At 41.8% G+C, this 15,211-nt stretch overlaps 1 long non-coding RNA gene across 1 annotated transcript; it reads right to left on the bottom strand.

Annotated features, from left to right (window-relative positions):
• Nucleotides 1–48: 48 nt before the first annotated feature.
• On the bottom strand, nucleotides 49–9,045 carry LOC144100268 (uncharacterized). Its single transcript, XR_013307579.1, has 3 exons — nucleotides 8,969–9,045; nucleotides 4,607–4,664; nucleotides 49–263 (listed from the first exon to the last, which is right to left on the bottom strand). It is a non-coding gene; the product is annotated as an uncharacterized LOC144100268 (long non-coding RNA).
• Between the last annotated feature and the right edge of the window lie 6,166 nt (nucleotides 9,046–15,211).

The raw sequence follows: 15,211 nt of genomic DNA, 5'->3' as shown, positions 1-15,211 counted from the left end.
ACGCAGCTATTCGGAATCTTAAGCGTCTGCTATTAAAATAGAGCGCAATATCCAGCGAGCCTATTTTATTTGCTCCCTTTTATAGAAAGCATGCAGGCCCTGCATATTCAGCATACGTAACGTAGTGTGCCTGCTCCCAACTATTCAATATAACCTGGGACGAAAGAGTCCTTATGCAGGCAGAAAAGGTGGTTCCGTTCCATTATCCTTCTCCGGCATATACATCCTTGACGGCAGGGCAATTTCCACTGTCCAGGGTGACACTAGAAAGTTGTAAACAGAGCAATGCGTTAAAATAAAAATGCGGGAAGGCTTTTGTACATACAAGAGAATGTTTATCTAATCACATTGAAACACGGCCTGCGTAAGGAAAATTAGTTTTTCTTACACGAATGAGAACCTTTCATGCGAAGTGCGTACTGTGCTTTCATACCGAATGTTTGTGCTGATTTATGGTCCTCATATTGTAATGCTGTAATAGGTGAGAGGGGATTTGGTGCAGGATTAAGCGGAATATTGGCTTCAACAAATGGGTAGAGATTTTCATGAGATATTTCTCGATAACTTCGTAATGTGCTGCTTCGAATGATTTGCTTTAAGAAATAAGTAAAAAACACACGACGTCCATCTCTTCCCAGAGAGCAGGTTGTAGCAAAAAATTGGAGAGCCATTTAAGCTTCGCCTTTTAGGGTAGGGCCTGATAACGGTAATGGGGACCTCACCTAGCTGGATCTGCAGAGGACTCATTCCACAATTCGCGTCTCATGGAATGAGGCTTCTTTAGTGCGCGCTGTCTTCTGCAACACCGTCAAACATAGGTAGCTGGTGGGATCAGACCTTTGTGCAGACGCTAATTTACCATATTTAGTCGTTTTAAGCAGGCAGTGCATGAACCGCGAGATTCCGCTTTCTGGTTTTTCTATTTTTGTGGAGTAAAAAACCAAAATGCATGAGCTCAAAAAAAGCCCTTGCTGTGTTTCTCTTCATGCATACTCTCGGAGGTTTGCAGCTGAAGTTTTCAGAGGTTCGCGATGGCGCGAAGCATACCCATGCCCACTAATGCCTCAAGCCTGAACTTCCGATCTAACTCGGGAACTCAAGATAGATCCAGAGCACGGCGGCTTTCGATGGACATAAGTGACGCTGAAAAGCCATCTCTGGCTTGTCAAAAGGGTCAATGTAGTGACGCGTCGGTTGGTACCGTGCCATCTACATGTGAAGGTGGCACATGCTGCCAGACAGTGCACCTGATAATGATGGGGGGGGGGGGCGCTCTGGCTGTTAATACAGTTTTTAATAGCGAATGCATGTTTGCACCCTTTAATCCAAAGCATTCTTGGGGGATTCCGCGAATACTGATCTGGCCTCTTATCGCCTTCCACCCACCTATCTCTTCCCTCTCGCATATTCCCTCTCCCTCCTCTTGTCTCAACGAAGGAAGAGAGATTTTACACTATGGACTTTGCCAACAGCCAACCTTTGTAGGCTGCCGCCACCTGCCGAGTTTGTCAGCTGGCAACGGAATTGATGCACTTGAATCGATGTATATTACCTTGGGTATTTAAAGGAAATTAATGGTTTATACTTTAAGAGGGCTTACCGTCTCAATGCGACTCATGTTACAAGGGACGCCGTAGTGAAGCGCTCCGGAAATTTCGAACACATGGGGTTCTCTAACGTGGACTGATATCGCACAGTACACTGGCCTCTAGAATTTCCACTCCATCAAAATTCGCCCCCGCGCCGAGCGCAGTAGCCACTTTTGATAGGCTTTGCGCTAAAAAGACATTCACAGGAAAAAATGAGGTAGAGACGACAGGAAAGAAGCGCAACTTTCAACTTTTATCACGACTTAAGAAGCCAGGCACACATATGTATCCACAGAGACGAGCTCCATCAAAGAGCGTGAACCTAACAAACAAACAAGAGAAAGAGCAATGGGGCATGTCTAAGTGAGATTATAAAAAACCCAATAAGGTAAACATATCAACACGTGCCGAGGAAGGGTAAAAAAGCATTCACATGGGTTGACAACAGTGCGTAACAACATGAGAATACAGGGCTGCATGAAAGATGACAGCGAAAAGAAACAAGTGCATAACAGCGTGAAAATATGCATAACAACAGAAAAACATTTTTAAATTTAAAAAAAACATGAGAGACGGGGATAAAAACCCAGTTAAGGGCGGCAAAAAAGATAAAAATCAATTAAAAACAAACTAAAATACAGAGCAGCGACCGGATTGAGAGACTAGATGTAACTATTCAAAAAGGATAGTTCATTCAAAGAAAGGTGAATAGAAAGCGTGCTAACTCACTTGTCTTTCTTTAACTCAATGAAAAAGTCTTCAATTACTTTGCTCTAGGTCTTATCCTGACCCTTCTCTAGAAACATAGTTTCATTAAACTTGGGGTAGCAGTTTCGGCAACTGCTGCAGTGTAACGGAAGCTTTCCTCCAGATTTGTTCTTCAAGGTGACGTTGTGCTTGCGGGTGAGCTCATTGAAACATTTCCCGGTTTTCCCCACATACACTTTGCCACACGTCATTGTGCATTGTGTGTACACGGTTTGGTGCTGGACATTACAGGCCTTCTTAACACGCTTCTTGGTCACCATCGGACATAATTTCGCCAATTTGTTATTTGCTTCTGGGAAGATTTTAACTTACAACAGGCGGGAATTCGTACGGGTTCGTCAGTCGCACCGGTTCCATGCGAAATATTTTTGGCATAATTTTCCCGGCACCTTGAAGCCAGCTTGCAGGGCGCATGGATAGCACGTATTTTTAGATACGTCGATGACTATCTTATCCATCTTAATGTACCTACACATTCTGCCGCAGATACACTTGTAAACCAAACTCTCACTGCTTTTGGTTCTTTAGCTAGGGGTCTGAAATTCACGCATGAACGTGCATATCAAGTTCGACTCCCGTTTCTTGACCTACAACTTATTTTTACAGATGCTCATGTGTTTTAGGCTTATCAGCCGTGCTCAAAGAAGTCACTTTTGTCCTGTGGTAGTGCCCACTCCAAGATGGTAAAGCGTGGCATTGTGTCTCTTTGAATGAAATCTGCATTAGAAAACTCATTCGCGCACAATATAGGTGAAAGCTTCCAGTACCAGACCGACCAAATTTTATCTGCAGGTTACCTAGCCCATCTCGTCACCGGCATGTCTGAAAACATTTTGCAAAAAATTAAAAAACCGGAGTATGCTAAACGGGAGAGAGAACATAAACCTGTGCAGGTAATGCCTGACCTGCACGGTCTTTCACACAATTTGAAGAAACTTGGATGCCGTCACGGTGTTGAGCTGGTTTTTTCGGCTCTCTGCAAACTGGCGAAATTATTTCCAATGGTGAGGAAGAAACGTGTTAAAAAGGCTTCATGCATCGAACCACGTACACACAATGAACTGCCAATGTTGTGTATGAGATTTACTTGACGTGCGGCAAAGTGTATGTGGGGAACACCGGGAAATGTTTCAATGAGCGCGCCAGCAAGCACAACCTTACCCTAAAGAAAAAATTTGGAGGTAACCTTCTGTTACACTGCAGCAATTGCCAAAAATGCTACCCCAAGTTTAATGAAGCTAAGTTTCTATCTAAGGCTGACGCAAAGACCTAGAGAGAACAAATTCAGGCTTTTTTCATTAGCCTAGGAAAAGAGAAGTAAATTAGCACGCCTTCTGCTAACATTTATAAGAATGAACTATCATTTTTGGATGGTTACATCTAGTCTCTCAACCCGTTCGGTGCTCTGTATGTTAGTTTGCTTTTAGAATTTTAAATGTGCTTATGTCATTTTTGCCGCTCTTTACACGGTTTTTATCCCAATCTTTCTTGTTTATTTTCATTGTCAGAATCTTTTCATGTTGTTATGCCCTTGTTTCTTTTCACTGTCAGCTTTCATAAAGCTCTGTATTCTCATGTTTTTATGCAATATTGTCAGCCCATGTGAATGCTCTTTTACCATGCCTCGGCACCTGTTGATATGTTCTTGGGTTTTTATAATCTCAATTAGATATGCACCATTGGTCCTTCTCTTGTTTGGTTGTTAGGTTCACGCTCTTTGATGCGGCTCGTTTCTGTATATCGGTGGATTTATAAATATGCCTGGCTTCTTTTGTCGTCATTTAAGTTGAAAGTTGCGCTATTTTCCTGACGTCTCTACCGTGTTTTTCCCTGTGAAAATCTTTTTAGCGCATATCCTACCAAAAATCAATATGTACCAACTATCCCGTCAGAAAGTCTTACCATAACCACTAAGCCACCGCGGCGGCTCGGAAATCAATAAGTCAAATAAATAATTTCTCAAAAGAATTAACGTCTAACGGCTGACTCTGTAGATTTCGCAGTAAAGCGCAGGGCAGCGTGGCTAAAAAAGCTGCTACAGTATTTTCGGTCAAATGAGGCTTTTGGAGTTTCCCAATTACACAGGCTTATAAGGCATCACAGCTGCGGTTTGTATATTATGTTTTCCTGTTCTATTTGAATCATATTTCTCAGCTTTTATATTCCGACTTCAATTGATTTTGTTAGTCACACACAGTAATGTGTTTGTGTCTGTTATTTGCAAAAAAATTTTAAAAAAATTCGCTTACTGCAGCTGGACAAAATCGCATGCTAGGCCGTGGCAGAAATTCTGGATTAAATCCGCCCCTGAAAGGACACAAATGAAATATATCCACAGCGATATACCTTTGTTATGAAACATTTATTGCGTCTTATTTAATTCATGTTTTCTGAGCATTCTTACTGGAAAAGTAAAGATTTGCATTACTCAATGCATTTGTTACGTACAGAGCATTCGTAAGAGAGGAGAAAGGGAAGTTAATATTTACAGTCAAGTTACACTTGATTGTTTTCGTTCATATGTGTACGTCACATAAATATTTTGTTCCCTTCTTGTCTGTTTCTCTGGAATCGTTTATTCGCTTTCCGGAAAACAAGCAAATTCGGAGACGGTGAGCAGCCGGCCTACAAAAATAAATGCGAGAGCATAGACCTAATTCATACCAAACGTAATATATTTTTGGGGTGTGTTCCCCTCCCCGTGGTGCGCTTCTCATCAAGGCAGGGTACAAGGTGGCCGACCTGCGATGACGGTCGGGGGTTTCTTCGGCCCGCTTCGTGACCCGCTGATCCTCCGGTTTCGAGTTGAGCAGCGAGGCCTCCCACTGCGATTTTCACTAACTTTGCGAAGGTCTTTCACCTAAATCCCACAGTTTCCTGTTCTCGCTATTACAGCGTGCTATTCTTGGTTCAGTTGTCTACGTGCGAAAACGTTTTCCTTGCAATAATTGTTCCGCACGCTAGGTTGTGAATGGTTCTCTATCACAAACCATGACCATCTTTTCGTCTATGAAAGAGAGGTGTAAATTATCGCCACTTCGCTTTGCACTCTAATTTATGGTGCTCTGTTTCAGCATTATGCAGAGTCATGTACAACATTCACCGACAAAAGATTTGAATATTCGATTATTGTAAGATGCTCTATTGGAAATACTGAAGGCAATGATCTATTCTTCTGATACGTAGCAAAATCTTTATTTTTAGGTGTTTCCATCGATCGCATCGAGAAATTATGGCTGCCATAAAAACCAAAGGGGGAAGCTTTTGACGATAGTAAAAGCGTTTGCAGAAAAAGTTCAAGATTGCCATCGGGTCAACTGCGGACATATTGATTGTTATGGTGAAATCTTTCATTATATGAGAAAATTGCGTTGAAAAATGGTTTCCCGCTCAAAAATGTTTTTGTTCAAAATTGTCAGGTATGAGTGCCATTCGAGGTTTCCTTATAGCGAGACCAAAAGATCAGCTGGTGCAGATGATCTGGCGTTTTCAGCGCAAGCAAGCCTAGCGTGGACGAAGTTGTTCGCTTAACTGAGCAGTCAGACAGTCAGAGCAGTCATTTTGACAAACTGATTATGTCCTCTAACTTCACTACCGTGCTTGCTTGTGTGGGTCTAAGCATGAGGTCTATTTTAATTGCGGCTTCACACAGTCCGTTTTTCAACGCTGATCATATTTTCAGTGTCGCCAGAAAACACTTATGCGGAAACTTCATTTCGAGACTTTTCCCTCCTACTTTTTACCGCTCGATTTACTTTGAATTGCCAGGACATGATGTCTTTATTCGGGTGCGAAAAATTTTAGTTTCACCTCGCACTAAGTCTCTCTTCTACAAGTTGCATACGGAAACATTACCTGTGAAGACAGCTTCAGAGAAAGGGTCAATTTTTTGTCATCTCTGAATTTCCGCCTCTATAATTTTCATGAAACAAGTCAATAATGTTTCATCAATAACAATCCTGTACACATCTGCACATTATGAGGTCGTAAAGCAAGGCATTGTTAATTTATGCTTGAAAAATACCCTATAAATGTCATCCCCCACTTCATCAGACAGAGCTTTCACGAATAAATCGCAAGGTTGTAAGAAGCAGACTACCCAGCTGCTATCTGTGTTTCTGTCGCTGAAGGCCTACAGAAGAAGAAGCGCCAGGAACATGAACTACCGTGTGTGCCTTCATAAAGAAAGAAAGAGAAAATTGTCATCATTCCTTACTTTCATTGCCTGTCCCACAATATGAAGAAAATTGGGACGAAAGCGAATGTTCGCGTGGATTTTTCAGCCTCTGAAAAACTAAGCACTTTATCCAAAAAAATACTTTGCCCACCGATACGCGTCCCCAAAAGCTTCAGTACGCCATTAATAACAGGGGAAAATTCGTGAAATGTACAGAAGGCATTGTTTATGACATCCCACCTTATTGTGGCAAGCGGTATGTTGGTCAATCTGGTCGTTGCTTGAATGAGAGGTTTCGTGAACACAAAAACAACTTGCGAACTTTTACTGGCCGTAACCTTGCTTTGCTCTGTAAGGAGTGTGGTTGTGTGCCATTTTTGCATAGTTGCTCCATAGTGGCCAGACGCCGGGATCAGTTAACACGTCAAATTATTGAAGCAGCGCGTATCGCGGCTTTCGAAGATAACTGTCAGCAAGCCGTAAATCTCCCTGTCCAAAAAAGAGCTGGCCTTCTTAGACAATCGTTTATTCGTATATGTGCGTAGTTCCTCATTAGCCTGACTTTCATTATTTTTTCCGGACGCATGCGCCGGTTTCCCCTTTTGGATCATGTTCGTCTTGGTCACCTAGGTTTCTGTCAGTCGGAAGTTAGCGCCTGTGTTGTGTGCGCCTTTCTTTGTCCCTTGTCCCGTTTTGCGCTACACTCACATAACATTGTTCATCAATCGGTTTTGTTTGGTTTGGTTTATGGGGGCCTAACGTCCCACAGCGGCTCAGGCTATTACGGACGCCGTAGTGAGGGGCTCCGGAAATTTCAACCACTTGGCGTTTTTTAACGCACAGTACGTGGGCCTCTAAAATTCTAAGGACGCAATTTTGTTTCGGGATTTCTTGATGCGGACCTGGAAATGGCGAATTTATTTGACTTCTCATACATTCGATACCTCCCCGCAGTGCATTGTGTTGATGAACCTCTTAATATGTTTTTTTTCTGACTAGACTACACACCTTATGGAAAACTAGAATGAGAAATCGGAATGGTGAATAAGTTGTTTCGGCGAAATTTGATTTCTACCAAAAGGTTTGTCGAACTGAAGCGTGTGTAGGAAACGGACGACTTTAAACCGGAGTGGCATTCCTTATTGGTGATGTGATCAGGCTTACCACCCGTGCAGTGGTCTGTTCCTGTGTCTTTTTGAGATGTCTTCCGTGGCATTTCCTAAAACCTTTGTAAATTGCTCATCTAAATATAACACAATTTCAGTGTAATGAATGGGATGTTTTAAAATATGCGGTGATAGCCTAGTGTTTTCTTGCAGTGGCCAGAGAATGAAGGTATCTGGGCAGCCGCGGGTTCGAATCCCAGTCGCAGGAGTCTTCATTTTGGTCACTTATTTATTTATGGCTTAACCAAGCTCTATCTAAAGGTCAAGTCTCAAAAAACCTTTCTGCCGCTTTGACCTCGTGTTGTAGTGTTTCGAGTAGAAATAATGTATGTTGTTTACGAAAGAAGCCTCTTTGCCTAAATTGCACAATGTAACTCAAAAATATTAAACACACTTGGTTGGAAAATAGAATAAAATTATAAAATACGCATTTTTGCTTTATTATGGAAACATAATTAGCATTCCAGTTTAAACAACTGTTCACGGTAAACATTCTGGTCAGCCAAAAAAGATGAAACAATTTTCCGCACGCAAATGTTTGGGCTACTGGACAGTGTAGAGCCAAGGTGGACACCTTGCCATCTTGCAGATAACTCTACGCTACAGTTCTGGTAGCAAGAAAAAGTTCAGAACATGCCCAGTGCTTCCAAAGAAGCCCTGAAAGCAGAGAATTTCTTCGGCATCGATGGAAACGAAAGGGAGTGAAGGGCACTGCTCAATAGTCCGAGCAAAGGGGAGCGGTCATTGCTGTTCGAACTAAATAAAATCAATCGACCTCCTCTGTTTGCACAAAGCTGTCGCTCGCGTCTACTAAGTGAAGTTTCGGTGACTTGAAATCACAGCAACAGCGTCGGTGGTTAGCAGGCTCAGTGCGTGAAGACGACGTAACTTTGGGCGCCATGAGCGATCGCTCGGTGCTCACAGGTCTCGTGCGAAGCTTAAATATACTCCATCTTACGGCTGACGAAAATACCGACTCTGAACGCGAAGTAAAGTACTTTTGCATCACACCCAACGGCGCTACTTGTCCAGAAGCGACTGGAATTGCTCAGAATGGTATATCTGATGCCATCGTTCAAATTGAAACATTTGAATAGGCTCGATAAGTAAAGAGTTAAGCGCTGACCATCTAAAAAGATCTCAGCGCTCCACTCGTTAAGGTGAACAATTCACAACCAAAAATACTATAACGCTCAATTCAATGGGGTGTCTTGTTTTGCTTATAGGGTTGGGCCTTTTTGTGAAAATTGCAGCAATTTTGTACTTACTCGGAGATAGCAAGCATTGCGGCCAAAAGCAGCAGGTAGATCCCACTCTGGCGCATCTAGATTGATAAGAAAAAGTTACAGGGAATAAAAGACAGCTCTCTTGATAAAGATAGACTTCAAACAGTGGTCGTCAGCAAATTCCTTTCATTGTTAAAGCAAGCTGATTAGAACATCTTTAGTGTTTCTTTTCAGCAATAACACCAGTACTCAACCCTACTGATGGCTCCTGTCGGCAATATTTAGTGCAAGGTCCTCAACAGCACCGGTAGAGATAACAATACAGGCAGCTTACTTGGCTGTAGCTGCAGCGCCTGCCTAGTTGTATACGGAATAAAAAATCAAGCGATGACGAAGAGCATGGATTTTAAAAACAAATTGCACTTGTCTCACAGAGTTTAGCACCGCTACCAACAGGCCGCTAAAAATTCAAGATGCATGCGATGACATTAAGCTCGGTTAATAGATGCGCTATGCAATCACAATAATGAAACTTCTTTGTGACATCCCATTTGCTTTATGTAAAGTGCGTGGGCATCGTATAGCTTTCAGAAGAAGGATCCTTTTCCTAGTCGGATAGCCCTCAGAGGAGCAATAATGTATGCTCTCGCAGCTCCACGCGACGAAATGGCAACAGTGCAAATCGGAGTTTCTAGTCGACGTTCCAGCACGATTTCTAATTGCGCAAAAAATTTAAAGAGTAATTTTTTCAAGATGAATTTTGTCTTTCAAGCATGCGTTTTCAATTTGGGTAATTAAAGTCGTGCAAATAAGGGAGATGGACAGAAATTTATTATTAGGGGCAAAACTAATCGTTCAAGAAACTTTCAGCCTGCCTCACCAGGCCTAATTGTACTCCAGGCAGCTCCGCTGGAAATGGGGCGATGCAAGGGGCACAAGATGAGAGGGCTATGGGACCGTGTACCGTGCGAACAGAAAGGTATGGACAGTACCCGGATACCCAGATTGAGGACGTTTTTAGACATGTCCACGATGATGACGACGTATTCGACCAGCGCCTTGTTCTAGTACGTTCGGCTTGAATGCATTGGTTACCGATTTCAAGCCATTTCGGCATGTTTTGCAGCCCTTTGCGCAGCTGTAAAAAATGTAAATATTGTCCAGCTACAATTGTGCTGAGAGCTGACACTAGAGAAAACGAAAAATTGTTCCGTCGCACCACCGTGCGAAGGGTGTGTTCTTGGGGTGGGTGCGTTCATTGCTTAGACTGTGTGGAATGATATTTTCCCGGCTGTAGAATTGCATTTGCATTCATATAAAAATTTCGAGATGTATTATGCTGAATGTCCTATTATTTTGAAATAGATAATTTTATTCAATATTCACGGCGGCAACAACATGCTTAGCCATCCTCCAAACGTGCTTCTAGCCGCAGAATTAGCACAACATCCAGTAAAGTAATGATCCTAGCTTTTAAAAAATGCTTGCATAGAGTGGTGTTGAACGTCCAGCGGAACACACCTCTCTGGCATTTGACGTTGGAATTGAAGCACTTTTGGTTATTTAGAAAAACATAACTAAATTTCGCACCGTTATCTGAACTTCTATGTAAATTTCAGAGTGGCGGTTTCTTTTGCGCTTGAATTTGTGGTTGCTTAGTGAAATAGATTTTAGACTAGTCAAAAGTCGTCCCTGATGCTGGAAGTCAGTAAAGAAAAATTGTTAAACTTTTAATCTCATAATGTTCAAAACTTTCTGTGCTGTTTAGTGAAGATATTACTTGTGCTCTAGGTTTTAAATACTTATTAAAAAAAAGAAAACTGAAGTACGCTAATCAACAATCCAACATTTCTTCAAAAATTACCTTAAAAACAATACCGGGTGCATATGAAAAAAAAAATCTACAGCTTTATTTCACTGCTGAAGGTCAAAATATTCATGCAAAAGAAAGAGAATAATTATGCTGCCATCGTTTATGAAATGCGGAAGGAATGAAAGACAGCAATCGCACACACAAAAAAATAAATCTGAGAAAAAGACAAAGTTTGTTCAGTTTGTTAATGGCCTCTCTTGTTTTTCCTTCTTTTCAAGGAAATTGAATTAAGCAAATAACGGAGGCTCTGATCTCTCCGCTTTACGATGACACCTAACAATTTTAAGATCTTTGAGTTCGCTTGCCACAAATTCGTGGAATCCACGATGCGCCAGGACCATGAGAAGTGCGATTTGCTCAGAGCGTTTTAGCACTACACATGATGAAAACGTTTTGTTTCGATTTGCACTACATTGTTTGCTGTGATTCTTGCTACGAGACAGACGAAGACCCAGGATCACGACAAAGTATCAGTTGAAAAATGGGAAATGCCTACCAGATTGTCTATTTACTTCGCCACCTGCTCCTTCACAGGCATATAGATCGTCCGAAAATAAAAAAGGTCAAAATTTTGTCAGGAGGGGATTTATGTCGAGTTCATTTTATTTTCATCAATAAATTGCGCAGAATTTCTTCAGCCTCAATTTCGTACGCGTCTTAAATGTTCTGTTGAAAGGCCTTCCTAAAAGTAGAATTCGCTTGTTCCCGCATATTGTAGTTGACATAGAGAACAGGAAACACAGCATCAATTTTTTATCTACGCTTAAGGTTCCATTGGTAGATATAATTAGAATTCTAAGAGCATCTGGCGATGAAACCATTTTAGGCTATTTTTTGTGACGAAGCGGTATTATGCTTTTTTGTATGTACACAGCTTGGAATATTCTTCGTTCCGTATGAAAAGAGAAACAGCTTATGAAACAGCCTTGACGGCTCTGCTCGGCCCGTACTGGTGCTTTGATGTCGCAAATTTCAAAAAAAAAATTAAAGTGTATATGAGGGAAGGAAATCGCACACTACCTGTCACACATATAGGCGGACACCTGAAGCGTGCCGTAAGGAAAGGGATAAAGGAGGGAGTGAAAGGAGAAGGGAAAAAGAGGTGCCGTAGTGGAGAGCTCCGGAATAATTTCGACCACGTGGGGATCTTTAACGTGCACTGATATAGCACAGAACACGGGCGCCTTAGCGTTTCGCCTCCATCAAAACGCGGCCTCCGTGGCCGGGATCGAAACGGGGAACTCAGGCCCAGTAGCCGAGCGCCCTAACCACTGAGAAACCGCGGCGGTCATCGACTGCTACACGGGAAGGCAGGAAATAAAAACTAAATATCCAAAAAACATTTTCGGTCGAATCATATTGTGAAACTACTATAAAAAAAACGACTTGCCTAGGATAAGTGAACTAAGCAGTTCTTGAACCAAATTCACGCTCAATAAAATCGTGCTCAGTGTTTCTTGAAAGAGCATGAGCAGCGCTTGACCTTTAGGATCTTTTTAGTGTTTGTGAATAGCTAGAGCTCAGTGGCAACCATATGCGCTGCAATCCTACAGATTTCAGTGACAAAGCCTTGTGAGTGCTTGTAAATGCCTATCAAAAAAGAAAATCGTTTCCTCCATGTTATATCATTTCGTGCACCCAGTACAGAAACCTGTATGAAATTTTTGATAGCGCTCATAAAATTTGAGAAATCAGTTGGTGGCCTATACTATCAGGAACCAATTTCACTGCGTCCACTGTGTGCCTGTCTTCTGAGCTGTGTAAAAAACAAATGAAAAACTTCGAACGGATTGCAATTCCGAAAGGAAGAAATTTTTGTGGTGGAATTCTCCAGCTGAGGTATTCAAAGAATGTCAGACAACGAATTGTTCGACACTGTCTTGAAATGGCATATTCGATCCCCCTTATTTTTCTCAACATTGATTACAAACACACTCACCGGAATACGATGGTTGATGAGAACACGTTGACGTCGAACTTTGTTTTAAAACACGAAGGAGAAATGAATAAATGGCGTGCAAGTCGTACGTCGCGAATGAACGACACTGGCCGATTAAAAAGTAGTAAACATCTCCACAGCGTCAACTAACGGGAAACAACGGAGAGGATTGTTTATCAGTGCTCTCCGTTCGGTGACTGTCGGCTTTCTTTGTACGTACACTAAGTAGCTACACCGTAGCAAGCAAGTAGTCGAAGCGCTAAATGTCCTTTATATATAGATATATATATATATATATACTTATTAAGGGAGCTAACAGTCACCGAAAACAAGGTGCATATAGGGGAATGTTTTTTTTTTATGTGTTGTGCTTATCAGTGGGATATTATAGTACTTAGAATAATAAACCGATTAAAGAAAATTACTTATAAAGCAGCAGAAAAAACAACCATGCCGCCGGTGGGATCCGAACCCACGACCTCCGAATATCGCGTCCGGTGCCCCAATGAACATAAATACCCACGAGAGCAGCAGATTGGACAGCCGTCGCCGTAGCTCAGTTGGTAGAGCACCAGACGCGATATTCAGAGGTCGTAGGTTCGGGTCCCACCGGCGGCATGGTTTTTTTCTGCTGCTTTTAAGTAATTTTCTTTAAACCAAATCATTGGCACTATAAATTAAAAAAAACGAAAAACAATAAACAAAAACAATTTAGAAACATTCTCCTATGCACCATGGTTTCGGTGACTGTTGGCTGCCTTAATATATATATATATATATATATATATATATATATATATATATATATATATATATATATATATATATATATATATATATATATATATATATATATATATATACTTATGAAGGGAGCCAACAGTCACCGAAAGTGAGATGCATAGAGGAATGTTTAATTTTTTTAATGTGTAGTGCTGATCAGTGATATAGATCAAGTAATCTATATATATTACGTTTTATATAGAGTATACACAATATACAAAGAGGTCCCACTCAATAAATATAAAGTACTGACGTCTTGCAGCTTTTCCTAATTGCAGTCGAGTGCGCCTTAGCTAGAAGGTGTTCTCTTTTTGTGTCAGGAGTCAGTAGCCTGTCGTGAATAGTCGCAGAAGGCAGGGAGCACTCGTGCTGTTTATTCCCTAAACACTATTAGACGCTTCTTGCTAAGCCGTGACGTACGACCGTAACAAATAGGAAATCTGCCTGAAACTGTGTTTTTGAGTTTTGTGTTCTCTCCCTCCTCCTCCATGACTAACGAAAGCTAACGTGCTTTCAAGCATTACTTACGATGACAGGCCGGTATAAAGCCGCTTGTCGTCATCGCTTTGTTTCAGTAGTTCTATTTGTAACTCTGTCCTGATATGAAATACTGTTTATTTTCTGTGCGATTTCTTCTTCCTTTCTGGCTTATTTCTTAAGCTCTTTGATGCTTCCCCTCCACATGTAACTGTTGTTATTTGCTGGCATGCATTTCGTTGTTTACTACCGTCATTGAATGGCTGAGTTCATTCACGGTCCTCTCAAGAACCATCGCTTCCTTCCGTCCAGGATGTCCAGTGCGCTGTCAGGTGGCTCTGCACGCGCGGAGCCATTGTCAATTTCATCATCCGCACATGATGCACCATACTGAAATGTGCGCGTCTTTGCACAAAGTACATCATGACAGCTTTCTGCAGCTTGTCTTTCATCATGTGTTATTATTAGCACATCAGCATGCCCAGCAGCATTCTCTATGCGACGATCTTTGTGTCGCTTCTTTTGTGCTTTATGTGGCTTTCGTGGGAAACTGAACGCAGTTTACCCAAAACCAACCTTGATGCTTTATGGTCCTAGAAACTTAGTTTTCATAGAAGTGACTGTGGAGGAAGTGCTTCTGTAGGCTCATCTCCTTGTCCCCGTCTCCATTTGTCACCTCAATACATATCTTTGAAGGCGAAAGCCTTTCTTGGCTCATGAGTAAGTTAGCGTAGACGGAAGTTGTGGAAAAAGAATGTCCACTGTGGTGTGCGCGGAGGTTGTAGACAAAGGCTGTCTGCAAGAGAGACCGGAGTTGTATAGAAATTAAAATAAGAAAAGAAAATTGGGGTCTAGTTGTGAATTAAACCAGGCCGCCGGCGTGGCGTTGTGGATGCATAGTTCTTAAAACTTATCTTCGAGTCATGTACTGAAGCCTATATGAGTAATTATAATGAATTTATTTACAGATGTCGCAATAAGGTAACAAATTTCCTCCGTTTACGGTAAATATCCTCCGTGCTTGGCGTGCAGTCGTAGCGCCTTCATGCGGCACCCACTGAAAACCAACCTCGCAATGTACGGCGCTACCGCACCAGATGACGCAAGTGGCGGAAAGCACACAGCTTTCGCATTTCAGCACGTAAGGATACCTAAGTGCAACTCGAAGTTTTTTCTAATGCAGGATTGGGGAGGAACGTCAAGAAGGATACCT

The sequence above is a fragment of the Amblyomma americanum genome, chromosome 8 (genome assembly GCF_052857255.1).
Source record: "Amblyomma americanum isolate KBUSLIRL-KWMA chromosome 8, ASM5285725v1, whole genome shotgun sequence".
Taxonomy (NCBI): Eukaryota; Metazoa; Arthropoda; class Arachnida; order Ixodida; family Ixodidae; genus Amblyomma; species Amblyomma americanum.
The sequence above is the reverse complement of the archived record's forward strand: the minus strand, read 5'-3'. Positions and strand labels throughout refer to the sequence as shown.